The following is a 14,596-nucleotide window of genomic DNA, read 5'->3' as shown; positions in this document are numbered from 1 at the left end:
CAAAAATTTATTGTGTGGTCGAGCGACACCCTCGGCTCGCTCTTCCTACATGATCGCTTCTTGCGAGGAATAATTACTAGCGCGCCGATGGCTTCAGAGTTGGTCTTCTCGAAGTTTTGCTTCCGCACTGCATTCCGCAATCTTTTCGTTATGAGCTTCGGTTTCCCGACTTTCTAGTGTTTAGTGCGTTTGGCTTCTCTTAACCCTTAGCCACCGCTTGCCGAAATTTCCACGCTGTCATATGTCGATCTGCAGAGCTCAATGAAGGCATCGCGGCCATTCCTGAGCTCATGGAACGGCCGAATCTGTAGTTGTTTCCAGATCTCTCCCACACAACGGCCTCCCAGTAGCTTGGATTACAGGAGTACGCCACTACTCCCAGCCGCAGATTCACCTTTGAAAGCAGAATGACATGAGCTACGCGCAACTCCGATTGTTTTTTTGTTGTGTCTGGCCTACTTTGAAAGACTTTGTAGTCGATTTACTTACTACTATCGCTGTTGGAAACCAGGATACCACACAGTATTCTAGAGACGATCAGGCAATGAAAATTTAGAATAAGTAAAACAGTATCAAAAGAATTTGTGTGGTGGAGCAGCACATGCAATTTATGCTTCCTAGATAATCGTTACTGCATAGAATAATTCTTTTGTCTGCGGCGTCTTCAGTATCCGTCTTGTGGAAATTTTACTTGCAGTATATTGTGCAATCTTTTCGTTATGAGTTGGTGCTTGGTTTCCCGATGTTCTTTTGTTTAGTGCATTCGCCTTCTCTTAACCCTGAGAAACCACATACCGAAACTGAAGCACTGCCGGCTGTTCATAAGCAGTGTTCGATGAAGTTATTTCCCTTTTTATTCGTTGCCTTTAATATTCTTCTCATCATTGGTGAGTGCTGCCTGCAGAAAGCGTTTATCTTGCGAATTCACGTGAAAGTGTGTGTTCCCTGTGAGGTCCACTACTTGGGATTAACTTGACTGCTCCAGGCAGGTGGCTCGTTGGTCTAGGGGTATGATTCCTGCTTTGGGTGCAGGAGGTCCCGGGTTCAAATCCCGGACGAGCCCTGCCATTTTGACCGTGCTGAAGAGTAGGTGGAACTCAGCCCCGGTTGCAGCTCCTCAATGAAGAGTAGACGCCTGTTATAGCACGTGGATATAACAAGAATGCGGCACCAGTAAAGTACGTAGGTGGAATTCGGTAGAAACGCAGACGGTAATTTTGCATGCAACGGAAAGCAAGGTTGTCTTTGCGGAATATGTGCACCGTGAGTGGAGATTCAGCTTAACTGTGCGACAGTCTACCCTCATCTTACTAACGACGGCAACAACAAAGGTGTGGTGGCATGTAAGATTGAGAGTGGCTAAGAGTTTCTCATTATTAGTTAGCATCACACTTTGACAGAGCTGTGACAAGGCGAGTAGGGTGAGCTCAGGAAAGCCAGTAGCAAGCGCACTTGAAGTAGCCCTGAAGAACCGGATTATAAATTTTGCCAGCCATAATGGAGCTAGGGGCGTTCCCAGTTACCAAATACCGGTGCAATAAGAGAGCAACAGTATTTGACAGTAAAATGACGCCCTATCCGTCTAGCATACGACATTGCTTGTCTCTGCATACGCGGACGTGAGGTCATCTCGGAATGAAATCCGAAATATAGATTAAAATTGTTGTGTTCCCGCCCGGGATCGAACCGGGGACCTTCTGCGTGTAAAGCAGACGTGATAACCGCTACACCACGGAAACGACGGTTCTTTTCGTGTACCACCCGGAGACTCGTAATAGCAACAGTTTTTCTTCTGTGTTAGAAAGGGCATCGGCTACGAGCTCCCTCCGATTCGTGAAGTTCCTATAGTAAAAGACGTCGATGAAAACAATCCAACCGCGACAGACAGGGAGAACGCTGGGCGAGCTGCAGCCCTACAGGGTGAGACCATCAAAGGTGGCGTCATTCACATGCAGTGCGTTTTCGGAACGGACAGGCTCGTTGGTCTAGGGGTATGATTCCTGCTTCGGGTGCAGGAGGTCCCGGGTTCAAATCCCGGACGAGCCCTTGCGTTTTGTACAACGGTGTGGTAACAAATCGCATGGCGGCGGCTGTTTCGCGCATTTCCAGGCCTCCAAGTCAGCGCTAAAATCCGACAACCAGTTCTGAAACAGTTTCATGTTTCATTTGAGCCATGTGCACCCTGCTGGTGGAACGTTTGAAGTTGATTTAAGTGGTCACTGCAGAGATCGTAGCAAGTGTCTTGCTGAGTGCGACGGAAACGGGTTTCCGCCCGCAATCGAACCAGGGACCTTCTGCGTGTTAGGCACGGCGCCTGGGCTCGGCGGCAGCTGCTGCTCTTTCTTTCCTTACGAGATACCGTCGATTCGCGCAGTCGTTATTGCAAAAGATGTCACCAAAGGCAATCGCTTCGTTAGCGGCACGGTGCCTGGGCTCGGCGGCAGCTCTACATGGAGGCACCAGCAGCCCAGCCAATCCGCCGCCGGCACCGGCGCGCCGCAGCGCAAGAAGCCGGCGCCCGCCCTGCAATGCCCCCCGTCGTTGCATATTCCACCCGCCTTATATCCTCCCCATGTCTGACTCACTACCCTAAATGACACTGCGGTCGACGTGCTTTTTACTATCGCTTTTGGAAGAACCAATGCGCATATTCTAGTGTCGAACCGGTATTGCAAATTTGGATTAAGCAAAAATTTATTGTGTGGTCGAGCGACACCCTCGGCTCGCTCTTCCTACATGATCGCTTCTTGCGAGGAATAATTACTAGCGCGCCGATGGCTTCAGAGTTGGTCTTCTCGAAGTTTTGCTTCCGCACTGCATTCCGCAATCTTTTCGTTATGAGCTTCGGTTTCCCGACTTTCTAGTGTTTAGTGCGTTTGGCTTCTCTTAACCCTTAGCCACCGCTTGCCGAAATTTCCACGCTGTCATATGTCGATCTGCAGAGCTCAATGAAGGCATCGCGGCCATTCCTGAGCTCATGGAACGGCCGAATCTGTAGTTGTTTCCAGATCTCTCCCACACAACGGCCTCCCAGTAGCTTGGATTACAGGAGTACGCCACTACTCCCAGCCGCAGATTCACCTTTGAAAGCAGAATGACATGAGCTACGCGCAACTCCGATTGTTTTTTTGTTGTGTCTGGCCTACTTTGAAAGACTTTGTAGTCGATTTACTTACTACTATCGCTGTTGGAAACCAGGATACCACACAGTATTCTAGAGACGATCAGGCAATGAAAATTTAGAATAAGTAAAACAGTATCAAAAGAATTTGTGTGGTGGAGCAGCACATGCAATTTATGCTTCCTAGATAATCGTTACTGCATAGAATAATTCTTTTGTCTGCGGCGTCTTCAGTATCCGTCTTGTGGAAATTTTACTTGCAGTATATTGTGCAATCTTTTCGTTATGAGTTGGTGCTTGGTTTCCCGATGTTCTTTTGTTTAGTGCATTCGCCTTCTCTTAACCCTGAGAAACCACATACCGAAACTGAAGCACTGCCGGCTGTTCATAAGCAGTGTTCGATGAAGTTATTTCCCTTTTTATTCGTTGCCTTTAATATTCTTCTCATCATTGGTGAGTGCTGCCTGCAGAAAGCGTTTATCTTGCGAATTCACGTGAAAGTGTGTGTTCCCTGTGAGGTCCACTACTTGGGATTAACTTGACTGCTCCAGGCAGGTGGCTCGTTGGTCTAGGGGTATGATTCCTGCTTTGGGTGCAGGAGGTCCCGGGTTCAAATCCCGGACGAGCCCTGCCATTTTGACCGTGCTGAAGAGTAGGTGGAACTCAGCCCCGGTTGCAGCTCCTCAATGAAGAGTAGACGCCTGTTATAGCACGTGGATATAACAAGAATGCGGCACCAGTAAAGTACGTAGGTGGAATTCGGTAGAAACGCAGACGGTAATTTTGCATGCAACGGAAAGCAAGGTTGTCTTTGCGGAATATGTGCACCGTGAGTGGAGATTCAGCTTAACTGTGCGACAGTCTACCCTCATCTTACTAACGACGGCAACAACAAAGGTGTGGTGGCATGTAAGATTGAGAGTGGCTAAGAGTTTCTCATTATTAGTTAGCATCACACTTTGACAGAGCTGTGACAAGGCGAGTAGGGTGAGCTCAGGAAAGCCAGTAGCAAGCGCACTTGAAGTAGCCCTGAAGAACCGGATTATAAATTTTGCCAGCCATAATGGAGCTAGGGGCGTTCCCAGTTACCAAATACCGGTGCAATAAGAGAGCAACAGTATTTGACAGTAAAATGACGCCCTATCCGTCTAGCATACGACATTGCTTGTCTCTGCATACGCGGACGTGAGGTCATCTCGGAATGAAATCCGAAATATAGATTAAAATTGTTGTGTTCCCGCCCGGGATCGAACCGGGGACCTTCTGCGTGTAAAGCAGACGTGATAACCGCTACACCACGGAAACGACGGTTCTTTTCGTGTACCACCCGGAGACTCGTAATAGCAACAGTTTTTCTTCTGTGTTAGAAAGGGCATCGGCTACGAGCTCCCTCCGATTCGTGAAGTTCCTATAGTAAAAGACGTCGATGAAAACAATCCAACCGCGACAGACAGGGAGAACGCTGGGCGAGCTGCAGCCCTACAGGGTGAGACCATCAAAGGTGGCGTCATTCACATGCAGTGCGTTTTCGGAACGGACAGGCTCGTTGGTCTAGGGGTATGATTCCTGCTTCGGGTGCAGGAGGTCCCGGGTTCAAATCCCGGACGAGCCCTTGCGTTTTGTACAACGGTGTGGTAACAAATCGCATGGCGGCGGCTGTTTCGCGCATTTCCAGGCCTCCAAGTCAGCGCTAAAATCCGACAACCAGTTCTGAAACAGTTTCATGTTTCATTTGAGCCATGTGCACCCTGCTGGTGGAACGTTTGAAGTTGATTTAAGTGGTCACTGCAGAGATCGTAGCAAGTGTCTTGCTGAGTGCGACGGAAACGGGTTTCCGCCCGCAATCGAACCAGGGACCTTCTGCGTGTTAGGCACGGCGCCTGGGCTCGGCGGCAGCTGCTGCTCTTTCTTTCCTTACGAGATACCGTCGATTCGCGCAGTCGTTATTGCAAAAGATGTCACCAAAGGCAATCGCTTCGTTAGCGGCACGGTGCCTGGGCTCGGCGGCAGCTCTACATGGAGGCACCAGCAGCCCAGCCAATCCGCCGCCGGCACCGGCGCGCCGCAGCGCAAGAAGCCGGCGCCCGCCCTGCAATGCCCCCCGTCGTTGCATATTCCACCCGCCTTATATCCTCCCCATGTCTGACTCACTACCCTAAATGACACTGCGGTCGACGTGCTTTTTACTATCGCTTTTGGAAGAACCAATGCGCATATTCTAGTGTCGAACCGGTATTGCAAATTTGGATTAAGCAAAAATTTATTGTGTGGTCGAGCGACACCCTCGGCTCGCTCTTCCTACATGATCGCTTCTTGCGAGGAATAATTACTAGCGCGCCGATGGCTTCAGAGTTGGTCTTCTCGAAGTTTTGCTTCCGCACTGCATTCCGCAATCTTTTCGTTATGAGCTTCGGTTTCCCGACTTTCTAGTGTTTAGTGCGTTTGGCTTCTCTTAACCCTTAGCCACCGCTTGCCGAAATTTCCACGCTGTCATATGTCGATCTGCAGAGCTCAATGAAGGCATCGCGGCCATTCCTGAGCTCATGGAACGGCCGAATCTGTAGTTGTTTCCAGATCTCTCCCACACAACGGCCTCCCAGTAGCTTGGATTACAGGAGTACGCCACTACTCCCAGCCGCAGATTCACCTTTGAAAGCAGAATGACATGAGCTACGCGCAACTCCGATTGTTTTTTTTGTTGTGTCTGGCCTACTTTGAAAGACTTTGTAGTCGATTTACTTACTACTATCGCTGTTGGAAACCAGGATACCACACAGTATTCTAGAGACGATCAGGCAATGAAAATTTAGAATAAGTAAAACAGTATCAAAAGAATTTGTGTGGTGGAGCAGCACATGCAATTTATGCTTCCTAGATAATCGTTACTGCATAGAATAATTCTTTTGTCTGCGGCGTCTTCAGTATCCGTCTTGTGGAAATTTTACTTGCAGTATATTGTGCAATCTTTTCGTTATGAGTTGGTGCTTGGTTTCCCGATGTTCTTTTGTTTAGTGCATTCGCCTTCTCTTAACCCTGAGAAACCACATACCGAAACTGAAGCACTGCCGGCTGTTCATAAGCAGTGTTCGATGAAGTTATTTCCCTTTTTATTCGTTGCCTTTAATATTCTTCTCATCATTGGTGAGTGCTGCCTGCAGAAAGCGTTTATCTTGCGAATTCACGTGAAAGTGTGTGTTCCCTGTGAGGTCCACTACTTGGGATTAACTTGACTGCTCCAGGCAGGTGGCTCGTTGGTCTAGGGGTATGATTCCTGCTTTGGGTGCAGGAGGTCCCGGGTTCAAATCCCGGACGAGCCCTGCCATTTTGACCGTGCTGAAGAGTAGGTGGAACTCAGCCCGGTTGCAGCTCCTCAATGAAGAGTAGACGCCTGTTATAGCACGTGGATATAACAAGAATGCGGCACCAGTAAAGTACGTAGGTGGAATTCGGTAGAAACGCAGACGGTAATTTTGCATGCAACGGAAAGCAAGGTTGTCTTTGCGGAATATGTGCACCGTGAGTGGAGATTCAGCTTAACTGTGCGACAGTCTACCCTCATCTTACTAACGACGGCAACAACAAAGGTGTGGTGGCATGTAAGATTGAGAGTGGCTAAGAGTTTCTCATTATTAGTTAGCATCACACTTTGACAGAGCTGTGACAAGGCGAGTAGGGTGAGCTCAGGAAAGCCAGTAGCAAGCGCACTTGAAGTAGCCCTGAAGAACCGGATTATAAATTTTGCCAGCCATAATGGAGCTAGGGGCGTTCCCAGTTACCAAATACCGGTGCAATAAGAGAGCAACAGTATTTGACAGTAAAATGACGCCCTATCCGTCTAGCATACGACATTGCTTGTCTCTGCATACGCGGACGTGAGGTCATCTCGGAATGAAATCCGAAATATAGATTAAAATTGTTGTGTTCCCGCCCGGGATCGAACCGGGGACCTTCTGCGTGTAAAGCAGACGTGATAACCGCTACACCACGGAAACGACGGTTCTTTTCGTGTACCACCCGGAGACTCGTAATAGCAACAGTTTTTCTTCTGTGTTAGAAAGGGCATCGGCTACGAGCTCCCTCCGATTCGTGAAGTTCCTATAGTAAAAGACGTCGATGAAAACAATCCAACCGCGACAGACAGGGAGAACGCTGGGCGAGCTGCAGCCCTACAGGGTGAGACCATCAAAGGTGGCGTCATTCACATGCAGTGCGTTTTCGGAACGGACAGGCTCGTTGGTCTAGGGGTATGATTCCTGCTTCGGGTGCAGGAGGTCCCGGGTTCAAATCCCGGACGAGCCCTTGCGTTTTGTACAACGGTGTGGTAACAAATCGCATGGCGGCGGCTGTTTCGCGCATTTCCAGGCCTCCAAGTCAGCGCTAAAATCCGACAACCAGTTCTGAAACAGTTTCATGTTTCATTTGAGCCATGTGCACCCTGCTGGTGGAACGTTTGAAGTTGATTTAAGTGGTCACTGCAGAGATCGTAGCAAGTGTCTTGCTGAGTGCGACGGAAACGGGTTTCCGCCCGCAATCGAACCAGGGACCTTCTGCGTGTTAGGCACGGCGCCTGGGCTCGGCGGCAGCTGCTGCTCTTTCTTTCCTTACGAGATACCGTCGATTCGCGCAGTCGTTATTGCAAAAGATGTCACCAAAGGCAATCGCTTCGTTAGCGGCACGGTGCCTGGGCTCGGCGGCAGCTCTACATGGAGGCACCAGCAGCCCAGCCAATCCGCCGCCGGCACCGGCGCGCCGCAGCGCAAGAAGCCGGCGCCCGCCCTGCAATGCCCCCCGTCGTTGCATATTCCACCCGCCTTATATCCTCCCCATGTCTGACTCACTACCCTAAATGACACTGCGGTCGACGTGCTTTTTACTATCGCTTTTGGAAGAACCAATGCGCATATTCTAGTGTCGAACCGGTATTGCAAATTTGGATTAAGCAAAAATTTATTGTGTGGTCGAGCGACACCCTCGGCTCGCTCTTCCTACATGATCGCTTCTTGCGAGGAATAATTACTAGCGCGCCGATGGCTTCAGAGTTGGTCTTCTCGAAGTTTTGCTTCCGCACTGCATTCCGCAATCTTTTCGTTATGAGCTTCGGTTTCCCGACTTTCTAGTGTTTAGTGCGTTTGGCTTCTCTTAACCCTTAGCCACCGCTTGCCGAAATTTCCACGCTGTCATATGTCGATCTGCAGAGCTCAATGAAGGCATCGCGGCCATTCCTGAGCTCATGGAACGGCCGAATCTGTAGTTGTTTCCAGATCTCTCCCACACAACGGCCTCCCAGTAGCTTGGATTACAGGAGTACGCCACTACTTCCCAGCCGCAGATTCACCTTTGAAAGCAGAATGACATGAGCTACGCGCAACTCCGATTGTTTTTTTGTTGTGTCTGGCTACTTTGAAAGACTTTGTAGTCGATTTACTTACTACTATCGCTGTTGGAAACCAGGATACCACACAGTATTCTAGAGACGATCAGGCAATGAAAATTTAGAATAAGTAAAACAGTATCAAAAGAATTTGTGTGGTGGAGCAGCACATGCAATTTATGCTTCCTAGATAATCGTTACTGCATAGAATAATTCTTTTGTCTGCGGCGTCTTCAGTATCCGTCTTGTGGAAATTTTACTTGCAGTATATTGTGCAATCTTTTCGTTATGAGTTGGTGCTTGGTTTCCCGATGTTCTTTTGTTTAGTGCATTCGCCTTCTCTTAACCCTGAGAAACCACATACCGAAACTGAAGCACTGCCGGCTGTTCATAAGCAGTGTTCGATGAAGTTATTTCCCTTTTTATTCGTTGCCTTTAATATTCTTCTCATCATTGGTGAGTGCTGCCTGCAGAAAGCGTTTATCTTGCGAATTCACGTGAAAGTGTGTGTTCCCTGTGAGGTCCACTACTTGGGATTAACTTGACTGCTCCAGGCAGGTGGCTCGTTGGTCTAGGGGTATGATTCCTGCTTTGGGTGCAGGAGGTCCCGGGTTCAAATCCCGGACGAGCCCTGCCATTTTGACCGTGCTGAAGAGTAGGTGGAACTCAGCCCCGGTTGCAGCTCCTCAATGAAGAGTAGACGCCTGTTATAGCACGTGGATATAACAAGAATGCGGCACCAGTAAAGTACGTAGGTGGAATTCGGTAGAAACGCAGACGGTAATTTTGCATGCAACGGAAAGCAAGGTTTGTCTTTGCGGAATATGTGCACCGTGAGTGGAGATTCAGCTTAACTGTGCGACAGTCTACCCTCATCTTACTAACGACGGCAACAACAAAGGTGTGGTGGCATGTAAGATTGAGAGTGGCTAAGAGTTTTCTCATTATTAGTTAGCATCACACTTTGACAGAGCTGTGACAAGGCGAGTAGGGTGAGCTCAGGAAAGCCAGTAGCAAGCGCACTTGAAGTAGCCCTGAAGAACCGGATTATAAATTTTGCCAGCCATAATGGAGCTAGGGGCGTTCCCAGTTACCAAATACCGGTGCAATAAGAGAGCAACAGTATTTGACAGTAAAATGACGCCCTATCCGTCTAGCATACGACATTGCTTGTCTCTGCATACGCGGACGTGAGGTCATCTCGGAATGAAATCCGAAATATAGATTTAAAATTGTTGTGTTCCCGCCCGGGATCGAACCGGGGACCTTCTGCGTGTAAAGCAGACGTGATAACCGCTACACCACGGAAACGACGGTTCTTTTCGTGTACCACCCGGAGACTCGTAATAGCAACAGTTTTTTCTTCTGTGTTAGAAAGGGCATCGGCTACGAGCTCCCTCCGATTCGTGAAGTTCCTATAGTAAAAGACGTCGATGAAAACAATCCAACCGCGACAGACAGGGAGAACGCTGGGCGAGCTGCAGCCCTACAGGGTGAGACCATCAAAGGTGGCGTCATTCACATGCAGTGCGTTTTCGGAACGGACAGGCTCGTTGGTCTAGGGGTATGATTCCTGCTTCGGGTGCAGGAGGTCCCGGGTTCAAATCCCGGACGAGCCCTGCGTTTTGTACAACGGGTGTGGTAACAAATCGCATGGCGGCGGCTGTTTCGCGCATTTCCAGGCCTCCAAGTCAGCGCTAAAATCCGACAACCAGTTCTGAAACAGTTTCATGTTTCATTTGAGCCATGTGCACCCTGCTGGTGGAACGTTTGAAGTTGATTTAAGTGGTCACTGCAGAGATCGTAGCAAGTGTCTTGCTGAGTGCGACGGAAACGGGTTTCCGCCCGCAATCGAACCAGGGACCTTCTGCGTGTTAGGCACGGCGCCTGGGCTCGGCGGCAGCTGCTGCTCTTTCTTTCCTTACGAGATACCGTCGATTCGCGCAGTCGTTATTGCAAAAGATGTCACCAAAGGCAATCGCTTCGTTAGCGGCACGGTGCCTGGGCTCGGCGGCAGCTCTACATGGAGGCACCAGCAGCCCAGCCAATCCGCCGCCGGCACCGGCGCGCCGCAGCGCAAGAAGCCGGCGCCCGCCCTGCAATGCCCCCCGTCGTTGCATATTCCACCCGCCTTATATCCTCCCCATGTCTGACTCACTACCCTAAATGACACTGCGGTCGACGTGCTTTTTACTATCGCTTTTGGAAGAACCAATGCGCATATTCTAGTGTCGAACCGGTATTGCAAATTTGGATTAAGCAAAAATTTATTGTGTGGTCGAGCGACACCCTCGGCTCGCTCTTCCTACATGATCGCTTCTTGCGAGGAATAATTACTAGCGCGCCGATGGCTTCAGAGTTGGTCTTCTCGAAGTTTTGCTTCCGCACTGCATTCCGCAATCTTTTCGTTATGAGCTTCGGTTTCCCGACTTTCTAGTGTTTAGTGCGTTTGGCTTCTCTTAACCCTTAGCCACCGCTTGCCGAAATTTCCACGCTGTCATATGTCGATCTGCAGAGCTCAATGAAGGCATCGCGGCCATTCCTGAGCTCATGGAACGGCCGAATCTGTAGTTGTTTCCAGATCTCTCCCACACAACGGCCTCCCAGTAGCTTGGATTACAGGAGTACGCCACTACTCCCAGCCGCAGATTCACCTTTGAAAGCAGAATGACATGAGCTACGCGCAACTCCGATTGTTTTTTTGTTGTGTCTGGCCCTACTTTGAAAGACTTTGTAGTCGATTTACTTACTACTATCGCTGTTGGAAACCAGGATACCACACAGTATTCTAGAGACGATCAGGCAATGAAAATTTAGAATAAGTAAAACAGTATCAAAAGAATTTGTGTGGTGGAGCAGCACATGCAATTTATGCTTCCTAGATAATCGTTACTGCATAGAATAATTCTTTTGTCTGCGGCGTCTTCAGTATCCGTCTTGTGGAAATTTTACTTGCAGTATATTGTGCAATCTTTTCGTTATGAGTTGGTGCTTGGTTTCCCGATGTTCTTTTGTTTAGTGCATTCGCCTTCTCTTAACCCTGAGAAACCACATACCGAAACTGAAGCACTGCCGGCTGTTCATAAGCAGTGTTCGATGAAGTTATTTCCCTTTTTATTCGTTGCCTTTAATATTCTTCTCATCATTGGTGAGTGCTGCCTGCAGAAAGCGTTTATCTTGCGAATTCACGTGAAAGTGTGTGTTCCCTGTGAGGTCCACTACTTGGATTAACTTGACTGCTCCAGGCAGGTGGCTCGTTGGTCTAGGGGTATGATTCCTGCTTTGGGTGCAGGAGGTCCCGGGTTCAAATCCCGGACGAGCCCTGCCATTTTGACCGTGCTGAAGAGTAGGTGGAACTCAGCCCCGGTTGCAGCTCCTCAATGAAGAGTAGACGCCTGTTATAGCACGTGGATATAACAAGAATGCGGCACCAGTAAAGTACGTAGGTGGAATTCGGTAGAAACGCAGACGGTAATTTTGCATGCAACGGAAAGCAAGGTTGTCTTTGCGGAATATGTGCACCGTGAGTGGAGATTCAGCTTAACTGTGCGACAGTCTACCCTCATCTTACTAACGACGGCAACAACAAAGGTGTGGTGGCATGTAAGATTGAGAGTGGCTAAGAGTTTCTCATTATTAGTTAGCATCACACTTTGACAGAGCTGTGACAAGGCGAGTAGGGTGAGCTCAGGAAAGCCAGTAGCAAGCGCACTTGAAGTAGCCCTGAAGAACCGGATTATAAATTTTGCCAGCCATAATGGAGCTAGGGGCGTTCCCAGTTACCAAATACCGGTGCAATAAGAGAGCAACAGTATTTGACAGTAAAATGACGCCCTATCCGTCTAGCATACGACATTGCTTGTCTCTGCATACGCGGACGTGAGGTCATCTCGGAATGAAATCCGAAATATAGATTAAAATTGTTGTGTTCCCGCCCGGGATCGAACCGGGGACCTTCTGCGTGTAAAGCAGACGTGATAACCGCTACACCACGGAAACGACGGTTCTTTTCGTGTACCACCCGGAGACTCGTAATAGCAACAGTTTTTCTTCTGTGTTAGAAAGGGCATCGGCTACGAGCTCCCCTCCGATTCGTGAAGTTCCTATAGTAAAAGACGTCGATGAAAACAATCCAACCGCGACAGACAGGGAGAACGCTGGGCGAGCTGCAGCCCTACAGGGTGAGACCATCAAAGGTGGCGTCATTCACATGCAGTGCGTTTTCGGAACGGACAGGCTCGTTGGTCTAGGGGTATGATTCCTGCTTCGGGTGCAGGAGGTCCCGGGTTCAAATCCCGGACGAGCCCTTGCGTTTTGTACAACGGTGTGGTAACAAATCGCATGGCGGCGGCTGTTTCGCGCATTTCCAGGCCTCCAAGTCAGCGCTAAAATCCGACAACCAGTTCTGAAACAGTTTCATGTTTCATTTGAGCCATGTGCACCCTGCTGGTGGAACGTTTGAAGTTGATTTAAGTGGTCACTGCAGAGATCGTAGCAAGTGTCTTGCTGAGTGCGACGGAAACGGGTTTCCGCCCGCAATCGAACCAGGGACCTTCTGCGTGTTAGGCACGGCGCCTGGGCTCGGCGGCAGCTGCTGCTCTTTCTTTCCTTACGAGATACCGTCGATTCGCGCAGTCGTTATTGCAAAAGATGTCACCAAAGGCAATCGCTTCGTTAGCGGCACGGTGCCTGGGCTCGGCGGCAGCTCTACATGGAGGCACCAGCAGCCCAGCCAATCCGCCGCCGGCACCGGCGCGCCGCAGCGCAAGAAGCCGGCGCCGCCCTGCAATGCCCCCCGTCGTTGCATATTCCACCCGCCTTATATCCTCCCCATGTCTGACTCACTACCCTAAATGACACTGCGGTCGACGTGCTTTTTACTATCGCTTTTGGAAGAACCAATGCGCATATTCTAGTGTCGAACCGGTATTGCAAATTTGGATTAAGCAAAAATTTATTGTGTGGTCGAGCGACACCCTCGGCTCGCTCTTCCTACATGATCGCTTCTTGCGAGGAATAATTACTAGCGCGCCGATGGCTTCAGAGTTGGTCTTCTCGAAGTTTTGCTTCCGCACTGCATTCCGCAATCTTTTCGTTATGAGCTTCGGTTTCCCGACTTTCTAGTGTTTAGTGCGTTTGGCTTCTCTTAACCCTTAGCCACCGCTTGCCGAAATTTCCACGCTGTCATATGTCGATCTGCAGAGCTCAATGAAGGCATCGCGGCCATTCCTGAGCTCATGGAACGGCCGAATCTGTAGTTGTTTCCAGATCTCTCCCACACAACGGCCCTCCCAGTTAGCTTGGATTACAGGAGTACGCCACTACTCCCAGCCGCAGATTCACCTTTGAAAGCAGAATGACATGAGCTACGCGCAACTCCGATTGTTTTTTTTGTTGTGTCTGGCCTACTTTGAAAGACTTTGTAGTCGATTTACTTACTACTATCGCTGTTGGAAACCAGGATACCACACAGTATTCTAGAGACGATCAGGCAATGAAAATTTAGAATAAGTAAAACAGTATCAAAAGAATTTGTGTGGTGGAGCAGCACATGCAATTTATGCTTCCTAGATAATCGTTACTGCATAGAATAATTCTTTTGTCTGCGGCGTCTTCAGTATCCGTCTTGTGGAAATTTTACTTGCAGTATATTGTGCAATCTTTTCGTTATGAGTTGGTGCTTGGTTTCCCGATGTTCTTTTGTTTAGTGCATTCGCCTTCTCTTAACCTGAGAAACCACATACCGAAACTGAAGCACTGCCGGCTGTTCATAAGCAGTGTTCGATGAAGTTATTTCCCTTTTTATTCGTTGCCCTTTAATATTCTTCTCATCATTGGTGAGTGCTGCCTGCAGAAAGCGTTTATCTTGCGAATTCACGTGAAAGTGTGTGTTCCCTGTGAGGTCCACTACTTGGGATTAACTTGACTGCTCCAGGCAGGTGGCTCGTTGGTCTAGGGGTATGATTCCTGCTTTGGGTGCAGGAGGTCCCGGGTTCAAATCCCGGACGAGCCCTGCCATTTTGACCGTGCTGAAGAGTAGGTGGAACTCAGCCCCGGTTGCAGCTCCTCAATGAAGAGTAGACGCCTGTTATAGCACGTGGATA

The 14,596-nt window shown here is 49.3% G+C and overlaps 16 non-coding genes across 16 annotated transcripts; 11 read left to right on the top strand and 5 right to left on the bottom strand.

Annotated features, from left to right (window-relative positions):
* The first annotated feature begins 991 nt into the window (after window positions 1–991).
* Window positions 992–1,063, top strand: Trnap-ugg (transfer RNA proline (anticodon UGG)). Its single transcript has one exon. It is a non-coding gene; the product is annotated as a tRNA-Pro (tRNA).
* A 603-nt stretch (window positions 1,064–1,666) lies between these two features.
* On the bottom strand, window positions 1,667–1,739 carry Trnav-uac (transfer RNA valine (anticodon UAC)). Its single transcript has one exon. It is a non-coding gene; the product is annotated as a tRNA-Val (tRNA).
* Window positions 1,740–1,974: 235 nt separating this feature from the next.
* Trnap-cgg (transfer RNA proline (anticodon CGG)) lies at window positions 1,975–2,046 on the top strand. The gene has a single exon. It is a non-coding gene; the product is annotated as a tRNA-Pro (tRNA).
* Window positions 2,047–3,678: 1,632 nt separating this feature from the next.
* Window positions 3,679–3,750, top strand: Trnap-ugg (transfer RNA proline (anticodon UGG)). Its single transcript has one exon. It is a non-coding gene; the product is annotated as a tRNA-Pro (tRNA).
* Window positions 3,751–4,353: 603 nt separating this feature from the next.
* Trnav-uac (transfer RNA valine (anticodon UAC)) lies at window positions 4,354–4,426 on the bottom strand. The gene has a single exon. It is a non-coding gene; the product is annotated as a tRNA-Val (tRNA).
* Window positions 4,427–4,661: 235 nt separating this feature from the next.
* Window positions 4,662–4,733, top strand: Trnap-cgg (transfer RNA proline (anticodon CGG)). The gene has a single exon. It is a non-coding gene; the product is annotated as a tRNA-Pro (tRNA).
* Window positions 4,734–6,366: 1,633 nt separating this feature from the next.
* Window positions 6,367–6,438, top strand: Trnap-ugg (transfer RNA proline (anticodon UGG)). Its single transcript has one exon. It is a non-coding gene; the product is annotated as a tRNA-Pro (tRNA).
* A 602-nt stretch (window positions 6,439–7,040) lies between these two features.
* On the bottom strand, window positions 7,041–7,113 carry Trnav-uac (transfer RNA valine (anticodon UAC)). The gene has a single exon. It is a non-coding gene; the product is annotated as a tRNA-Val (tRNA).
* Window positions 7,114–7,348: 235 nt separating this feature from the next.
* On the top strand, window positions 7,349–7,420 carry Trnap-cgg (transfer RNA proline (anticodon CGG)). The gene has a single exon. It is a non-coding gene; the product is annotated as a tRNA-Pro (tRNA).
* A 1,632-nt stretch (window positions 7,421–9,052) lies between these two features.
* Trnap-ugg (transfer RNA proline (anticodon UGG)) lies at window positions 9,053–9,124 on the top strand. Its single transcript has one exon. It is a non-coding gene; the product is annotated as a tRNA-Pro (tRNA).
* Window positions 9,125–9,730: 606 nt separating this feature from the next.
* Trnav-uac (transfer RNA valine (anticodon UAC)) lies at window positions 9,731–9,803 on the bottom strand. The gene has a single exon. It is a non-coding gene; the product is annotated as a tRNA-Val (tRNA).
* A 236-nt stretch (window positions 9,804–10,039) lies between these two features.
* On the top strand, window positions 10,040–10,111 carry Trnap-cgg (transfer RNA proline (anticodon CGG)). The gene has a single exon. It is a non-coding gene; the product is annotated as a tRNA-Pro (tRNA).
* Window positions 10,112–11,743: 1,632 nt separating this feature from the next.
* Window positions 11,744–11,815, top strand: Trnap-ugg (transfer RNA proline (anticodon UGG)). Its single transcript has one exon. It is a non-coding gene; the product is annotated as a tRNA-Pro (tRNA).
* Window positions 11,816–12,418: 603 nt separating this feature from the next.
* On the bottom strand, window positions 12,419–12,491 carry Trnav-uac (transfer RNA valine (anticodon UAC)). The gene has a single exon. It is a non-coding gene; the product is annotated as a tRNA-Val (tRNA).
* A 236-nt stretch (window positions 12,492–12,727) lies between these two features.
* Window positions 12,728–12,799, top strand: Trnap-cgg (transfer RNA proline (anticodon CGG)). The gene has a single exon. It is a non-coding gene; the product is annotated as a tRNA-Pro (tRNA).
* A 1,634-nt stretch (window positions 12,800–14,433) lies between these two features.
* Trnap-ugg (transfer RNA proline (anticodon UGG)) lies at window positions 14,434–14,505 on the top strand. Its single transcript has one exon. It is a non-coding gene; the product is annotated as a tRNA-Pro (tRNA).
* Window positions 14,506–14,596: the final 91 nt, after the last annotated feature.

Source organism: Schistocerca cancellata, unplaced genomic scaffold, assembly GCF_023864275.1.
Source record: "Schistocerca cancellata isolate TAMUIC-IGC-003103 unplaced genomic scaffold, iqSchCanc2.1 HiC_scaffold_659, whole genome shotgun sequence".
NCBI classification, from domain to species: Eukaryota; Metazoa; Arthropoda; class Insecta; order Orthoptera; family Acrididae; genus Schistocerca; species Schistocerca cancellata.
This window is presented reverse-complemented; position numbering and strand designations above follow the sequence as displayed.